The sequence below is a fragment of the Cibotium barometz genome, unplaced genomic scaffold (assembly GCF_041138505.1).
Source record: "Cibotium barometz isolate CiBa-2024 unplaced genomic scaffold, ASM4113850v1 ctg497, whole genome shotgun sequence".
Taxonomy (NCBI): domain Eukaryota; kingdom Viridiplantae; phylum Streptophyta; class Polypodiopsida; order Cyatheales; family Cibotiaceae; genus Cibotium; species Cibotium barometz.
The window spans coordinates 701331-718638 of NW_028229447.1; the positions used below are offsets into that span (position 1 = coordinate 701331).

At 39.9% G+C, this 17308-nt stretch overlaps 2 pseudogenes; both read right to left on the bottom strand.

Annotated features, from left to right (window-relative positions):
* Window positions 1-9799: 9799 nt before the first annotated feature.
* LOC147602556 (uncharacterized) lies at window positions 9800-11010 on the bottom strand (annotated as a pseudogene).
* Window positions 11011-15848: 4838 nt separating this feature from the next.
* Window positions 15849-17059, bottom strand: LOC147602557 (uncharacterized; annotated as a pseudogene).
* Window positions 17060-17308: the final 249 nt, after the last annotated feature.

Here is a 17308-nt window from a genome sequence, read left to right on the forward strand (position 1 = left end):
ATGATTTCGAATGTGATTGATATGATTTTTAATTCTGTTTGAGAATTGATGAATTGATTTGGATTCTGATTGAAAATTTTGATTGAAAAATGATGATTTTTAAAAATTAGTTGAAATATAATGAAACCACAATGAGGGGGAATGGGATGAGTCCCTCTGATGATATTCATAACTAGAATGATGATAATGAATTCAGTAAATCACTATGAGATTAGTGGGTTGTGCTGTCAGATTGCTACTGTTAATACTTGACCGGTAGATCAAGTTAAGGGATGTCAAATTGAGAACTTGCTTGACTGAAATTTCCGTGGAGGAATGTTCCGAAGGAAACTTTTCGGTCTAATGGACCATTATCATGTTAAAGATATGACTGATATGATCTGAATGAATTGTTATTTAATGATGAGTTCTATATAAGGGATATTTATCCCAGTGTTCTGTTGGGTTGACCAGAATATAAGGAACCCCAGAATAAAATTGGATCTTAAGAAAAAGAGCTGTCCTCTACCTTGCGAGATGAGGACAGCTCGCACTTTTTAAGTGGGGTAGAATGTAAGATTCCTCCCCAGCCTTCGAGGTATACAGGAGTAAGAATCTCCCTTTCTGATCTTATAATTATTTCCTCTCTAAAATAAAAGAAAGTTTCTGTTTAAAAAAGGAAGACCCTTTCCCTAGAATACTTCTCAGGAGTCCCACCTGTTTTAAGGATTTAGAACAATGAGTTCAGAAGTGAGAATCGGTGTTTTGGGATACCAAGGTTTTGGTTTTCATTCGAGTACGGCCCAAAAGAAGTTCTTTATCTCTTGGGGAGTATAAGAAGTTATCCCCCCAGATATTGTGACCCTTATATCTGAATTCAATGAAAGTAGGTGACTTAGCCTACAAGGTTCTTTTATCTCCTCATCTCAAAATTCTTAATGCCTTCTATAGAAAAATGTGTCAAACACAAATCATGGAAAGACGATAAAACTTCAGTGGCAAGTTACCGTTGGCTTCTAGGTTACGCTAGCTCCTTCCTTTATATAAGTCGTAACTTTTACTTGTCGTTCACAGTAATCTTACTCCCATCAATCTCCTTTCTTTCTTAATCTCCCTCATGGCTTGGCAACAGGAATTAGTTTTATCCCTGATGATTTCTCACCTTCAAGAAGCAAGAGAGTCTGTGAAGAAAGACTTTATAGAACAGTATGAGCGCTCACTTTTTTCTCACCTAGGAACTTCTGTAGCTCAGACCAAATGGCGGACCTATCAAAACATAACTAGGGTAACACCCTGGGGTCAGCAGCACTTTCGTAACAATGTCCGCTTGGCCATGGTTATTGAAGCTTTGGGTTTGGGTCCCCGATACTACTGCGTCATGAGATCAAGGCATCTTGGGTTTTCTGAGCGGGTCTTCTTACTGGCGTGTTTTCTTCCTCATGAGAAGATATGCCTTTATCCCGTTTTTGGCTTGCCTCTCAGAGGTCCTTTTGTTAGATCACCTCATACCACTGAGATAGATGCGGCAATAACCAGCAAAATCATTCCCATAGATGAGTTACCCTATACTTGTGTAGCTTGTGAGTGCTGCTTTTGTGACCATATGATGGACGGGCTTATGGAAATGTAAAGAGTTCTTCTATCTTTACTGTATAAGTTCCGAGAATGAATAAAGTTTAAATCTTGTTCTTATCTTGCTTTCTTTAAGACCTTTCTTGGTAGTTAATCTTGATTAAAATTTTTCTCTAAGTCTCATATTCGTGCATCTTGCGAAATTATCCCAGTTTACGAGACGAGGACATCTCGCATTTTTCAAGTGGGGTAGAATGTAAGATTCCTCCCCCAACCCCTTTTTGATGTCTAGCATATTCCCCTGTAATCAATTCCTTTTCTGAAATATAAGAGATCTTGTTTGTGGCTGTTTTAACCTAGAGAGAGAAAATATTCTAGAGAGAGAATATTTAGATTTTGAATATTTTTGGATAGAAAAATATCTCACCTTATTAAAATGAATCCCCCTGAAACAGAAGTTCAAAAAGAATTTTCCAATGTGCAATTGGAATTAATTGGAAATAGGTGTAAAGAACCTTAGTCTAAGGGTCTAGATTTTTAAAAAAATTTGGATTATGGTCCAATTAAGGTTCCTATGGGCTAATAGCATCAATCCATGTGTAGGGAGGAGATAAATCCAATTTGTAAAAGAAGATACCCAAAAATGAGTAAATGCTCACATAAGATGAAGAGTTGAAAATGTACAAGGTTTATTAGTAAAAAAAACTATGAGCAATAAAATTTTGACACATATGTAAGGAAGGGAAGTTCTTTAAAGAAGGTGCATATTTCACATAAGATGAAGAGTTGAAAATGTACGAGGTTTATTAGTAAAAAAAACTATGAGCAATAAAATTTTGACACATATGTAAGGAAGGGGAGTTCTTTAAAGGAGGTACATATTTCACATGCTTGAATGAGTTTTAAACTCAAAAATAATGTGATATTTTTATCTCTCATCTCTCTTGAACCAAACCAAATCAAAATGGAACCAAATCAAATCAAAAAGTAACCAAACTAGGTCCAAATCTAGTCCAAATTCAACCAAACTGACTTGGAAAATTCTAGAATCAGTTTGTTTGGTTAGGAGCTCAATTTTTCCTATAAATAGAAGCCTTTCCTTGTTGAAAAAAATATAGTGTCTTATGCTTTGTTACTCTACTCCACCTAAGCCAAGAACTGTGAATTCTTTAATAATTCACTAGTTTTTGACACTTCTCTCTTTCTTCAATCCCCATTGGTGGCTCCATCAACATACTAAACCAATTGATTGGTTGGGGGCCTCTACCGTGAACAAAGAATCAAGCAAATTATAAGATAAGTATAGTGAATTTTGATCTTTTCTATAATTTCTCAATGATTCTCTCTTCTCAACCCCTCTCAAGCTTGAGAAGCTTAATTGGTATGGTTTTTGAAATGCTATTGAAGTTAATTAATGATAGTAAAGAATTACATAAATTTCCATTTATGTTTAATTCTAATGATTTTTCTCTCTCTCTCTCACTTAAGAAATGGTCATACTCATGACCCATTCTCAATCCAAATGAAGCTTTTCATAAAGCTTTTTCTTAATCCAAGATTAATCTACGCTTGAGAATAAATTAATAGTTTTTTTTATCTATGCTTTTAGTTTATGATTATTTTTATTTAATCCATTAAGGGTTAATGATCCAATTAGGCATCATTCTAATCATTCCCTTAAAGATAAGCCTTATCTTTAAAATAATTGAGATTTATCAGTTATAGTAGCGAAGCTATGGTAAAATTTTATAAAAATTTACACATAAAATAATTTCATTCAAAGTATGAAAAGAGGACTTTCTACCATATTCTAGGAATTATCATCCTAGATTAATTAAAAGAATTTTATTATAATCATGGAGGTGTGGAGGTATGCATGTAGATATAGATGTATAGATATGGATGTGAATGGAGACGTGGATGTATGGATGTGGATGTGAATGGAGTTGTGGATGTATGCATGTAGATGTAGATATATAGATGTGGATGTGAATGTGGAGGTGGATGTATGCATGTAGATGTAGATGTATGGATGTGAATGTGAATGTGGATGTGGATGTATGCATGGAGTTGTGGATGTATGCTTGTAGATATGAATGTATGCATGTAGATGTGGATGTATGGATGTGAATGTGGATGTGGATGTGGATATATGTATGGATGTGAATATATGATATGTGATGTGAAGGAATCTGAAGTGATGAGATGGAAAATGATGTGATGGGATGAGTACACATATAAATGGAATGTGGAATAAGTAATGTGGGTTGATGAGGGATAATGTGGAAAAATGAGAGTTAATATAGAAACTGTATTTGTAAACTGTTTGTAAATGCTGTTTGTAAATGATTGTTTTATGTCAAGAATGCTGGGGAAGCATTTTGGCCGTCTTGTGATTAAGGTCGTGATGATGATAAAGTTGCAACTGCTAACGGAGAGTCAATGAAGGACGTCTCGCATAGCAAGGTCGGTCGAGGTCTTGACCAGCCTCGGTGCGATTAAAATGGTGAGCTTCCGGTACGGTGGATGAGGGGCCAAGGAAGCAGCCTATGAGTGAAGCGCTAGGTCACCTGCGAAGGATCCTAGAGGGTGCTGACCATACGGTGCTCGGGCTCTGGGTCGCCTAGGATACCCACGCGTGCGTCGAGGAAGATATTGGAACAAGAGTAGGAGTTGTTTTCTAAAATCGGGCATGGATCTGGTTGATTGACCTTGCTGGTCTTCAATGGATGAGTCCATGGCTCTTTATATGGATCTGTTGGTTGATCTTGCTGATCTTCAATGAGAGTCCATCTTGATAAGTGATTATATTGCCGAGTATTATGGGCTAGGAACTAGGAAACGGCCCCTGAGTGGACAGGTTGTGAGCGTCCTAGTTGCCAATGATGCCATAGATACTCTGATAAAGGAATGATGGGAAAATTAAGAATCAACTGGATAAATTGGAAGATGGTGATCAGTGATACTATGGTTTGAACTGGTTGAATTTGTGAAAAGGCAATTTCATATTGGGTGTGTGAGTGGTGTGACTAGTTTTATTTTTGCATAAACATCCGGCTAGGGGTCCTTGGAACTCTTTTCCTTGGTACCCAGGACAAAACCTAACCAAATTCTTAATTGGATCCCATCACTACAGTGGTTGGGCGGTTGGCTAACCCATGGGATCGGATGGGGTTAGGCTGGACTGATGGATCCGTAAATCGAGACTCAAACTTTTGTTTTTACGATAGATAAAATAAATCCCAGACAGTAACTGTTCTATGGATAGCTGTGCCTCTTGAATGGGGAAAAAAAGCGTTGATCCCAATGGTCCAAGTGCAAGTTTCTTCCTTGATCTGACCAAGTATCTTATAGATGTAATTGGATCAGCTCGATCAGAAATGATCGAGCTCGATCAGAAATGATCTTGACTACGTTAGAGTAAAAAGTTATCCTGGTGGAATCGCCCGTGCTTTCCGGTAAAGGAAGTTTTTCCGGGTTCGGTTTTGGAACAACCGACGGATTAGTCTCTTATCCGGATATCCGTGGGTGAGGCCTCGAATGTGGGACCCCTGTCCCGCGTGAGAAGTGCTACTTCCGCTGCTAGTATCCCAAATCTGTGGCTTGGTGGGAACAGGGATCTTACAGTTGGTATCAGAGCATTGGTTAATAAAGATCAACTGAGAAGACATATATGTCAAAAATTTATCTAGAAAGACAAAAAGGTTATAATTGTGTGATATAATTCATATAATTTGATATTCAAACTGAAACTTGTAATTTGGTAATTGGGTCTTCAAATGGAAGTACCGCAATTATATAGAATCCCTGACTTGCTTGAGGCCTAGACATGATGGTATTTACCTTATAATTCCAAGGGCCGTGACTACCGTATATACGGAGAGTATAACTCTTGCTCTTTACTGACAATCTATACGAGTAAATCTAAGACTTGAAATTATAAGCATTAATGCTATCCAGATGATGATTTCGAATGTGAATGATATGATTTTTAATTTTGTTTGAGAATTGATGAATTGATTTGGATTCTGATTGAAAATTCTGATTGAAAAATGATGATTTTTAAAAATTAGTTGAAATATAATGAAACCACAATGAAGGGGAATGGGATGAGTCCCTGTGATGATATTCATAACTAGAATGATGATAATGAATTCAGCAAATCACTATGAGATTAGTGGGTTGTGCTGTCAGATTGCTACTGTTAATACTTGACCGGTAGATCAAGTTAAGGGATGTCAAATAAAGAACTTGCTTGACTGAAATTTTCGTGGAGGAATGTTCCGAAGGAAACTTTTCGGTCTAATGGACCATTATCATGTTAAAGATATGAATGATATGATCTGAATGAATTGTTATTTAATAAGGGATGATGAATTGAATTGTTATTTAATGATGAGTTCTATATAAGGGATATTTATCCCAGTGTTCTATTGGGTTGACCAAAATATAAGGAACCCCAGAATAAAATTGGATCTTAAGAAAAAGAGCTGTCCTCTACCTTGCGAGATGAGGACATCTCGCACTTTTTAAGTGGGGTAGAATGTAAGATTCTTCCCCAGCCTTCGAGGTATACAGGAGTAAGAATCTCCCTTTCTTATCTTTTAATTATTTCCTCTCTAAAATAAAAGAAAGTTTCTGTTTAAAAAAGGAAGACCCTTTCCCTAGAATACTTCTCAGGAGTCCCACCTGTTTTAAGGATTTAGAACAATGAGTTCAGAAGTGAGAATCCGTGTTTTGGGATACCAAGTTTTGGTTTTCATTCGAGTACGGCCCAAAAGAAGTTCTTTATCTCTTGGGGAGTATAAGAAGTTATCCCCCAAATATTGTGACCCTTATATCTGAATTCAATGAAAGTAGGTGACTTAGCCTACAAGCTTCTTTTATCTCCTCATCTCAAAATTCTTAATGCCTTCTATAGAAAAATGTGTCAAACACAAATCATGGAAAGACGGTAAAACTTCAGTGGCAAGTTACCGTTGGCTTCTAGGTTACGCTAGCTCCTTCCTTTATATAAGTCGTAACTTTTACTTGTCACTCACAGTAATCTTACTCCCATCAATCTCCTTTCTTTCTTAATCTCCTTCATGGCTTGGAACAGGAATTAGTTTTATCCCTGATGATTTCTCACCTTCAAGAAGCAAGAGAGTCTGTGAAGAAAGACTTTATAGAACAGTATGAGCGCTCACTTTTTTCTCACCTAGGAACTTCTGTAGCTCAGACCAAATGGCGGACCTATCAAAACATAACTAGGGTAACACCCTGGGGTCAGCAGCACTTTCGTAACAATGTCCGCTTGGCCATGGTTATTGAAGCTTTGGGTTTGGGTCCCCGATACTACTGCGTCATGAGATCAAGGCATCTTGGGTTTTCTGAGCGGGTCTTCTTACTGGCGTGTTTTCTTCCTCATGAGAAGATATGCCTTTATCCCGTTTTTGGCTTGCCTCTCAGAGGTCCTTTTGTTAGATCACCTCATACCACTGAGATAGATGCGGCAATAACCAGCAGAATCATTCCCATAGATGAGTTACCCTATACTTGTGTAGCTTGTGAGTGCTGCTTTTGTGACCATATGATGGACGGGCTTATGGAAATGTAAAGAGTTCTTCTATCTTTACTGTATAAGTTCCGAGAATGAATAAAGTTTAAATCTTGTTCTTATCTTGCTTTCTTTAAGACCTTTCTTGGTGGTTAATCTTGATTAAAATTTTTCTCTAAGTCTCATATTCGTGCATCTTGCGAAATTATCCCAGTTTGCGAGATGAGGACATCTCGCATTTTTTAAGTAGGGTAGAATGTAAGATTCCTCCCCCAACCCCTTTTTGATGTCTAGCATATTCCCCTGTAATCAATTCCTTTTCTGAAATATAAGAGATCTTGTTTGTGGCTGTTTTAACCTAGAGAAAGAAAATATTCTAGAGAGAGAATATTTAGATTTTGAATATTTTTGGATAGAAAAATATCTCACCTTATTAAAATGAATCCCCCTGAAACAGAAATTCAAAAAGAATTTTCCAATGTGCAATTGGAATTAATTGGAAATAGGTGTAAAGAACCTTAGTCTAAGGGTCTAGATTTTCAAAAAAATTTGGATTATGGTCCAATTAAGGTTCCTATGGGCTAATAGCATCAATCCATGTGTAGGGAGGAGATAAATCCAATTTGTAAAAGAAGATACCCAAAAATGAGTAAATGCTCACATAAGATGAAGAGTTGAAAATGTACAAGGTTTATTAGTAAAAAAAACTATGAGCAATAAAATTTTGACACATATGTAAGGAAGGGAAGTTCTTTAAAGAAGGTGCATATTTCACATAAGATGAAGAGTTGAAAATGTACGAGGTTTATTAGTAAAAAAAACTATAAGCAATAAAAATTTGACACATATGTAAGGAAGGGGAGTTCTTTAAAGGAGGTACATATTTCACATGCTTGAATGAGTTTTAAACTCAAAAATAATGTGATATTTTTATCTCTCATCTCTCTTGAACCAAACCAAATCAAAATGGAACCAAATCAAATCAAAAAGTAACCAAACTAGGTCCAAATCTAGTCCAAATTCAACCAAACTGACTTGGAAAATTCTAGAATCAGTTTGTTTGGTTAGGAGCTCAATTTTTCCTATAAATAGAAGCCTTTCCTTGTTGAAAAAAATATAGTGTCTTATGCTTTGTTACTCTACTCCACCTAAGCCAAGAACTGTGAATTCTTTAATAATTCACTAGTTTTTGACACTTCTCTCTTTCTTCAATCCCCATTGGTGGCTCCATCAACATACTAAACCAATTGATTGGTTGGGGGCCTCTACCGTGAACAAAGAATCAAGCAAATTATAAGATAAGTATAGTGAATTTTGATCTTTTCTATAATTTCTCAATGATTCTCTCTTCTCAACCCCTCTCAAGCTTGAGAAGCTTAATTGGTATGGTTTTTGAAATGCTATTGAAGTTAATTAATGATAGTAAAGAATTACATAAATTTCCATTTATGTTTAATTCTAATGGTTTTTCTCTCTCTCTCTCTCACTTAAGAAATGGTCATACTCATGACCCATTCTCAATCCAAATGAAGCTTTTCATAAAGCTTTTTCTTAATCCAAGATTAATCTATGCTTGAGAATAAATTAATAGTTTTTTTTATCTATGCTTTTAGTTTATGATTATTTTTATTTAATCCATTAAGGGTTAATGATCCAATTAGGGATCATTCTAATCATTCCCTTAAAGATAAGCCTTATCTTTAAAATAATTGAGATTTATCAGTTATAGTAGCGAAGCTATGGTAAAATTTTATAAAAATTTACACATAAAATAATTTCATTCAAAGCATGAAAAGAGGACTTCCTACCATATGCTAGGAATTATCATCCTAGATTAATTAAAAGAATTTTATTGTAATCATGGAGGTGTGGAGGTATGCATGTAGATGTAGATGTATAGATATGGATGTGAATGGAGACGTGGATGTATGGATGTGGATGTGAATGGAGTTGTGGATGTATGCATGTAGATGTAGATATATAGATGTGGATAGGAATGTGGAGGTGGATGTATGCATGTAGATGTAGATGTATGGATGTGAATGTGAATGTGGATGTGGATGTATGCATGGAGTTGTGGATGTATGCTTGTAGATATGAATGTATGCATGTAGATGTGGATGTATGGATGTGAATGTGGATGTGGATGTGGATATATGTATGGATGTGAATATATGATATGTGATGTGAAGGAATCTGAAGTGATGAGATGGAAAATGATGTGATAGGATGAGTACACATATAAATGGAATGTGGAATAAGTAATGTGGGTTGATGAGGGATAATGTGGAAAAATGAGAGTTAATATAGAAACTGTATTTGTAAACTGTTTGTAAATGCTGTTTATAAATGATTGTTTTATGTCAAGAATGCTGGGGAAGCATTTTGGCCGTCTTGTGATTAAGGTCGTGATGATGATAAAGTTGCAACTGCTAACGGAGAGTCAATGAAGGACGTCTCGCATAGCAAGGTCGGCCGAGGTCTTGACCAGCCTCGGTGCGATTAAAATGGTGAGCTTCCGGTACGGTGGATGAGGGGCCAAGGAAGCGGCCTATGAGTGAAGCGCTAGGTCACCTGCGAAGGATCCTAGAGGGTGCTGACCATACGGTGCTCGGGCTCTGGGTCGCCTAGGATACCCACGCTCTCATGACGTGTGCGGTCTAGCCGGGAACACACTGGGTGTCTGGCTGTGAGAGTAGTGGTTGAACTTCAAGGGGCATCACCAGCAAAAGCTTGCTGCATTGTAGCTGGAGAGATGGGCTGCTGGGATGGCGGTGGTTGCTGCGAGAGGGTAGGTTGCCATAAATACATATGGATCACAGCGTAGTTTACATTTCTGCAAGTTCGAATCTGTTACATTTACTTCAAACACAATGCTAGAACTTCACCAAACCAGCTTGAACAAATAGCCACTCATCAGCATAGGCCCTTGCTGCATTGAAGGTTGAGGGTAGCTCTGTTGGTGAGGAGGTCTTTGCTCTTTTGCTTGTACTTCCACCTTGATGTGCCTTCCCAAGATAAACATACCACTAACTTGACATGGATGACAAGTTTTGCACCAGTAATGAACATCTCTTACCAATGAAGGCCACCAAAAACCTGCTCTCAAAATGTGAAACAGAACCTGGTCTTTCCCCTGATGTCCGCTCTCATCATGACATTGACGCAATATAAGCCCAATCTCTTCTTTGAAAGGCACCCTTCTTAGAACTCCATCCCTACCCAAAGCCATAAGATCCTCGCCGATCTTAGTGTAGTGACAAGCCTTCATTACAATCCTTCTCTTCTACACTCTTGTCATTGAGTCTGGACATTGATCTGCATCAAAGAAAGCTTCTACATCCTTAAGAGTCTCCCTTCCTACATACGTAGCCTGTGGTACCTGTAAACCCATGACATGACTTTGAAGCTTTTCACTAGCCAAAGCGTCAGCAAGGTGAATCTTCTCCCTCGATACATGCTTGAACTGAATCACTTCAAACTCCTTAGCAAGCTTCTTTATACCATAGAACCATGTCTTCATTGAATCTTTCTTAACCTTGAGGATCCTGTATGACAACTCCACCACTTGCTCGTTGGAGAACCTTACGATATGCTCCATAAAACCACAAGGTAAACGCCTCCACAATATCAGCTTCTTCATCAAGATTTGCTTCTACCATCCTGGGATAAGAAGGCATATTTGCCTCTTTATTGACTAGAACATCTGCCAACTGAGACTTCTTCGAACGATCAATCTGAAAATCAAACTCGTACTCTTGTAATTCCAAATCCCACTTCATGATACGCTTGCCTGGCTTTAGATGCATGACCACATCAGGTAACATATTCGATGATGTCAAAACCACAAACTTCTTTGGAAGCAAATAAACTTTAAATTTCCTGCAAGCAAACACCAAGGCATATACCCACTGCTCCATGTCTTCATGCAGTTCTCTCTCATAGCACTGAGACGGTTTCCTGTATGCAGCTTCATGACGATTTCATTTTTACAAAAAAAATTGGCCTAGCTTTCCTATAGACCATATTACAGGCCATTCCATCTCCACACAGAATTCCACAGCAGCTCCTTCCTTTCTGAGCTACAATCTTGATCGGGGCTCTGAGCTCCAGCAGGTTGGGCTGTTGCATGAAGATCATCTTGGAGGTAGAGCAAAGCTGCCCCCCCTTGCCGAGGCGGGCTTTCCCCCCCCCCCTCTTTCGAGTAGGCGAGCCCCCTCCCTTCGTCCACGACGGCCGGATTCCTCTCTGGGCGGCCACCTTCTGGATTTTTCGCCAGCTTCTAGGCTACGTGCTGGCAGCTACGTTGGCCCCTCACAAAGCTTCCATGTGGCCCTTTATATTATTGGCCACATGTATCATATATTTCATTTATTTTTCTTGCCTCAATAATGGCCACTCACATCAATGCTCCTCACACATGGTAACCTAAAATCCCACTTTATCTCCGGGTACAAAAATGGTACCACAAAACCACCGCTGGCCGCATCCACATGAATTGGAGTGTCCCATCCTGTACATCTTCATACAGCTTCCAATGCCACTGTATCTGAGTGAATACCTTCCATATCTGTCCTTGCTGCTCAAGGCCCAGATTCCACATAAGTTGTTCCATGAACATGCTTTCACTGCATAGACGTGCCACAGCACGACATCGACCCCCTCTAAACCTGCACATCCTCCGGTATGTGCCACCAAGTTGCTATATAGGCTGGTGCCTTACGCTCAGGGTAGTCCATATCTCTTATCTTTGATATGCCAAGTTTTGAACACCCTGGCTGCACTCTCCAGACTCCCACATTTCGTATACATATTGATAAGGGCAATCCCAACCACTGCATCTAACTCAAAGCCACTAGCCATCAAGCGAGCATGGACTAGCTTGCCTTGGGAAAGGGCAGCTATACTTGAACATGCATTCAAGGCACTGATAAGAGTAACATTATTGGGCATTTGCCTCTCCTGTTGCATTTTGTTCAAAAAGTCCTGCTTGTCCATGTCCATGTTGAGAATATCCTACAATCATAGTAGTCCATGGCACCACACCTTCTTGTCCTAAACTGACAAACACTCTCTGAGCTTCCTCAAGAGACCCTGATCATTATAGCCAGCCATGAATACATTCCACGAGACTGCATCCCATACCGACATTTTGTTAAACAAGCACTGCATTTCCACAAATGAACTGCACTTAGCATACATATCCAGGATAGCATTGTTGACATAGAGATTTTCTCCAAGTCCCTGTTTAATAGCATCACCATGTATCCCTCGTCCCCTCTCTATCTCTCCCAAAATACCACAAGCTTTCATGCTGCAAACATATGTGACAGCATCAGGAGATGCAACACCCTCTAGTTGCATCTGTTCCAAACAGTTCAGAACCTCTTCATTGAAGCCATATTGAGCATATCCTGCAATAAGTGCAGTCCAAGAAACAACATCTCGAACTGATAACTTATCAAAGACTTTCCATGACTCTGCAAATGAACCACACTTAGCGTACATATCACTCAGCATGTTTCCAACAGAAAGATCTCTTTCAAATCCCTGCTTCACAATCTCAGCATGCATTCCTCTACCCATGTCTAGAGCTCCTGTGCTGCCACAAGATCTTAATCCACATATAAATGTAACAGCAGAAGGAGAGATCCCCTCCGATTGCATCTGCTCAAAATAGCTGAGCACTTTGGAACCAAGCCCTTTTGAAGCATATCCTGCAATCAAAGCAGTCCATGACACTAGCTCTCGAACGGGTAGCTTGTGGAACACTTGCTCTGCTTCTGAAAGTGAGCCACATTTGCCATATATATCCAAGATAGTGCTGCCAACAAAAGGATTTGTTCATATCCCTTCTTTGTAACCTCAGCATACATTTCTTGACCTTTTCTTATGGCTCCTATGCTGCCGTATGCTTTCAAATAGGAAATGCATGTAGCAAGGTTTAGAGGAACTCCCTTCAGTTGCATCTGATCCAAACAATCTACAATCTCCTCACCAAAGCCTTGTTCATGTTCAGCATAACCTGCAAGAAGCGCATTCCAGGAGAATACATCTTGAACCGGAAGTTTGTTCAACACTTCTCGTCCTTCTATAAGTGAGCCACATTTGGCATACACATCTACCAATGTGTTGCCAACAGAAGGTTCTCCATCAAAACCCTTCTTGGCAAGGTCAACATGTAGTTTTTGAACACTGTCAAGAAGCCCTATGCTCCCACAAGCTCTCAAGCTGCAAATAAATGTGATGGCATCTGGAGACATACCTTTTGCTTGCATAGGTTCTAAAAGGGTCAGTGCTTCCTTAGAAAGGCTTTGCTCAGCATATCCTGCAATAAGTGCATTCCATGAAACTACATCTGGACGTGGCAACCCATCAAACACATCCTGCGCTTCCTCATGAAGAGTTTCCATACTTGAACATGCTTTTAAAACAGCAACATACATGTAATTCCCTGGAATTACACTTGTCTGTTGCAATTTGCTGAACAAATGAATCACATTTCCACCATATCCAAGCTTGCTTGCGACCGCACTCTTTGCACCAGCGGCACTATCCTGCAGCCTCTGCAAGACAGATTTGGAAGACTGATCACGTACATTCTCTTGATTACTAGCTTTATCAGTCTCCATAGGCATGGCTTCACCTTGTGCTGTCCCATCACTTGTTGCGATCTTAGCACCATAGCTAAGCTTTGAAGCAACAGTATCTTTAAGGCTTACAACAGTACCAACAGCTCTGCCAGCGACCGTTGGCTTGCTTTCACAAGCCTTCAACTGCTCATCTCCTGCTGCTGAAAATTGTTCAGACCCTTCATTCATTGATTTAGAGGAGCCAAATATTCTCTCCTTAGCTTTCTCTAGCATGCTCTTCTTGCCCCCACTCATGTCTCTGTTCTCACATTCACCTGAGACAGATTTTACACCCATAGCACCACCACCTGCTGCTGCTGCACCAGTGACAGCAGTGTCTTTGGTGGCAGCCATCCCTTCAGAGGCGCTCTCTTTCAATGACTTCTTCTGGGCCTGCTCAGTTTCAGAAACATTTTCTGATGGAGTTGGTGTGTACCAAGCTGCAGCATTGTCTATAGTTTTTGGAACATTATCAGTTTCATCAGATGATGGCTTATCATAATCCATTGCCATAGCACCCTCATAACCAGATGATCCTGGTGTGACAAGTAAGTCCTTGCCCTCTGCTTTTTTACTCTCTTCCACCGGAATAGCTTGAGATTCAGTCCTTGCCCTCTGCTTTTTTATTGTCTTCCACCGGAATAGCTTGAGATTCGATGGGTTTAATGTAGGGGCTCTGACCAAAACCATGAACTGCAAGATATGGTGTCACTCCTGCAGAGATTTGTCCTGGGGCTGATGGAGTTTCTTCCTGTAGCTTTTTATCAGTTTGCCTCCCCTTCCACCGATGCCCTGTACTGCTTCAAATCACCATGAGCTTCTTTTCAAAGACTCTAACTAGTTGCAGTCATTAACTGGCACATAGTCTATTCATGTATTACAAATGAGCATTCCATGTGTACATATAATGCCATCATATATGGCTTCCCTGAACAATGAGTAGAGCTTTAATCTCCATGTTCATACTCTCAATTCTTCAGCATTCTGCATTGGCATTCCTTTTATCCTTCTGATGTTTTGGGCTTTCTCTATGTCGAACCATTCATCCAGATCATCATTGCATACATTTAGCTCTGCTTTTCAAAGAGTTTCTTTCAGATATCCTGACAATCAGAGTACAAAGAAGTGTCCACCTTTCCGGCATTCATGAGTTCTTGAGCATTCTATCTGTTTTGTAACTTGTAGGGAAGACCTCAAGTCAATACAAGCTCCTCACCTTCCTCAGCTATCAGAAAGGTCGAGTGTCGTAAGCCCTTGAGACAAAGGGTTAGCTTCAAGTCACTACAAGCTCCTCTCTATCCTTGGTTATTGGAATAGATGAGTGTCATAGGCCCTTGAAGTGGCAAGAATGGATCAAGTCATTGCAAGCTCCTCTCCTTCCTCAGCTGTCGAGAAGGATGAGTGTCACAAGCCCTTGTTGCCATTCTACAGTTCTAAGAGAGAACTACAAGTCTATACAAGCTCCTTGCCACCCCCTTCTCCTGAGGTGAACAAGTGTCATAAGCCCTTGTAATCCTTCTTCTTCCCTAATAGTTTTATTATGGAAGACTACAAGTCCTATAAGCTCTTGGCTCTCTCTTTTCGAGAAATGCATCAGTGTCATAGGCCCCTATAGCCTTCTTTGCTTTGTCTGCCATTATTTTTACCTTCTTTGCATCCTTGTCATGCTTTAGAAGTTCTCCAAGCAGCTAAGATATAGCATCATTATAGTATATTTCCTTCATTTTTGTACCTGCCTTTCAGAAAGCCCTGACTGTGTATCTATTTGCTCTAATTTTCCTCAAGCATCATCTTGATTTGTATGTCATCTTGCATGTATCCATACATTCCAGATATCATATCGTTTTTCATCCAGCATTCAAATCAGGTAACATTACCTTTGTTTTTCCACTTCACCCAGCCTTCTTTCGACTGCCTGTTGCTGTTGCATGTAGAGCACAAACGCCTGAAACATCTGCATGGTGTTGACGTCCGGACGAAATCCTTGCTGCTCCTGTTGATCACCCATGATTCCCCTTCTACTCTCACCCCAGCTGTTTCACGTCGGGTTCACCAAAGCTGTCATGACGTGTGCGGTCTAGCCGGGAACACACTGGGTGTCTGGCTGTGAGAGTAGTGGTTGAACTTCAAGGGGCATCACCAGCAAAAGCTTGCTGCATTGTAGCTGGAGAGATGGGCTGCTGGGATGGCGGTGGTTGCTGCGAGAGGGTAGGTTGCCATAAATACATATGGATCACAGCATAGTTTACATTTCTGCAAGTTCGAATCTGTTACATTTACTTCAAACACAATGCTAGAACTTCACCAAACCAGCTTGAACAAATAGCCACTCATCAGCATAGGCCCTTGCTGCATTGAAGGTTGAGGGTAGCTCTGTTGGTGAGGAGGTCTTTGCTCTTTTGCTTGTACTTCCACCTTGATGTGCCTTCCCAAGATAAACATACCACTAACTTGACATGGATGACAAGTTTTGCACCAGTAATGAACATCTCTTACCAATGAAGGCCACCAAAAACCTGCTCTCAAAATGTGAAACAGAACCTGGTCTTTCCCCTGATGTCCGTTCTCATCATGACATTGACGCAATATAAGCCCAATCTCTTCTTTGAAAGGCACCCTTCTTAGAACTCCATCCCTACCCAAAGCCATAAGATCCTCGCCGATCTTAGTGTAGTGACGAGCCTTCATTACAATCCTTCTCTTCTACACTCTTGTCATTGAGTCTGGACATTGACCTGCATCAAAGAAAGCTTCTACATCCTTAAGAGTCTCCCTTCCTACATACGTAGCCTGTGGTACCTGTAAACCCATGACATGACTTTGAAGCTTTTCACTAGCCAAAGCGTCAGCAAGGTGATTCTTCTCCCTCGATACATGCTTGAACTGAATCACTTCAAACTCCTTAGCAAGCTTCTTTATACCATAGAACCATGTCTTCATTGAATCTTTCTTAACCTTGAGGATCCTGTATGACAACTCCACCACTTGCTCGTTGGAGAACCTTACGATATGCTCCATAAAACCACAAGGTAAACGCCTCCACAATATCAGCTTCTTCATCAAGATTTGCTTCTACCATCCTGGGATAAGAAGGCATATTTGCCTCTTTATTGACTAGAACATCTGCCAACTGAGACTTCTTCGAACGATCAATCTGAAAATCAAACTCGTACTCTTGTAATTCCAAATCCCACTTCATGATACGCTTGCCTGGCTTTAGATGCATGACCACATCAGGTAACATATTCGATGATGTCAAAACCACAAACTTCTTTGGAAGCAAATAAACTTTAAATTTCCTGCAAGCAAACACCAAGGCATATACCCACTGCTCCATGTCTTCATGCAGTTCTCTCTCATAGCACTGAGACGGTTTCCTGTATGCAGCTTCATGACGATTTCATTTTTACAAAAAAAATTGGCCTACCTTTCCTATAGACCATCTTACAGGCCATTCCATCTCCACACAGAATTCCACAGCAGCTCCTTCCTTTCTGAGCTACAATCTTGATCGGGGCTCTGAGCTCCAGCAGGTTGGGCTGTTGCATGAAGATCATCTTGGAGGTAGAGCAGAGCTGCCCCCCCT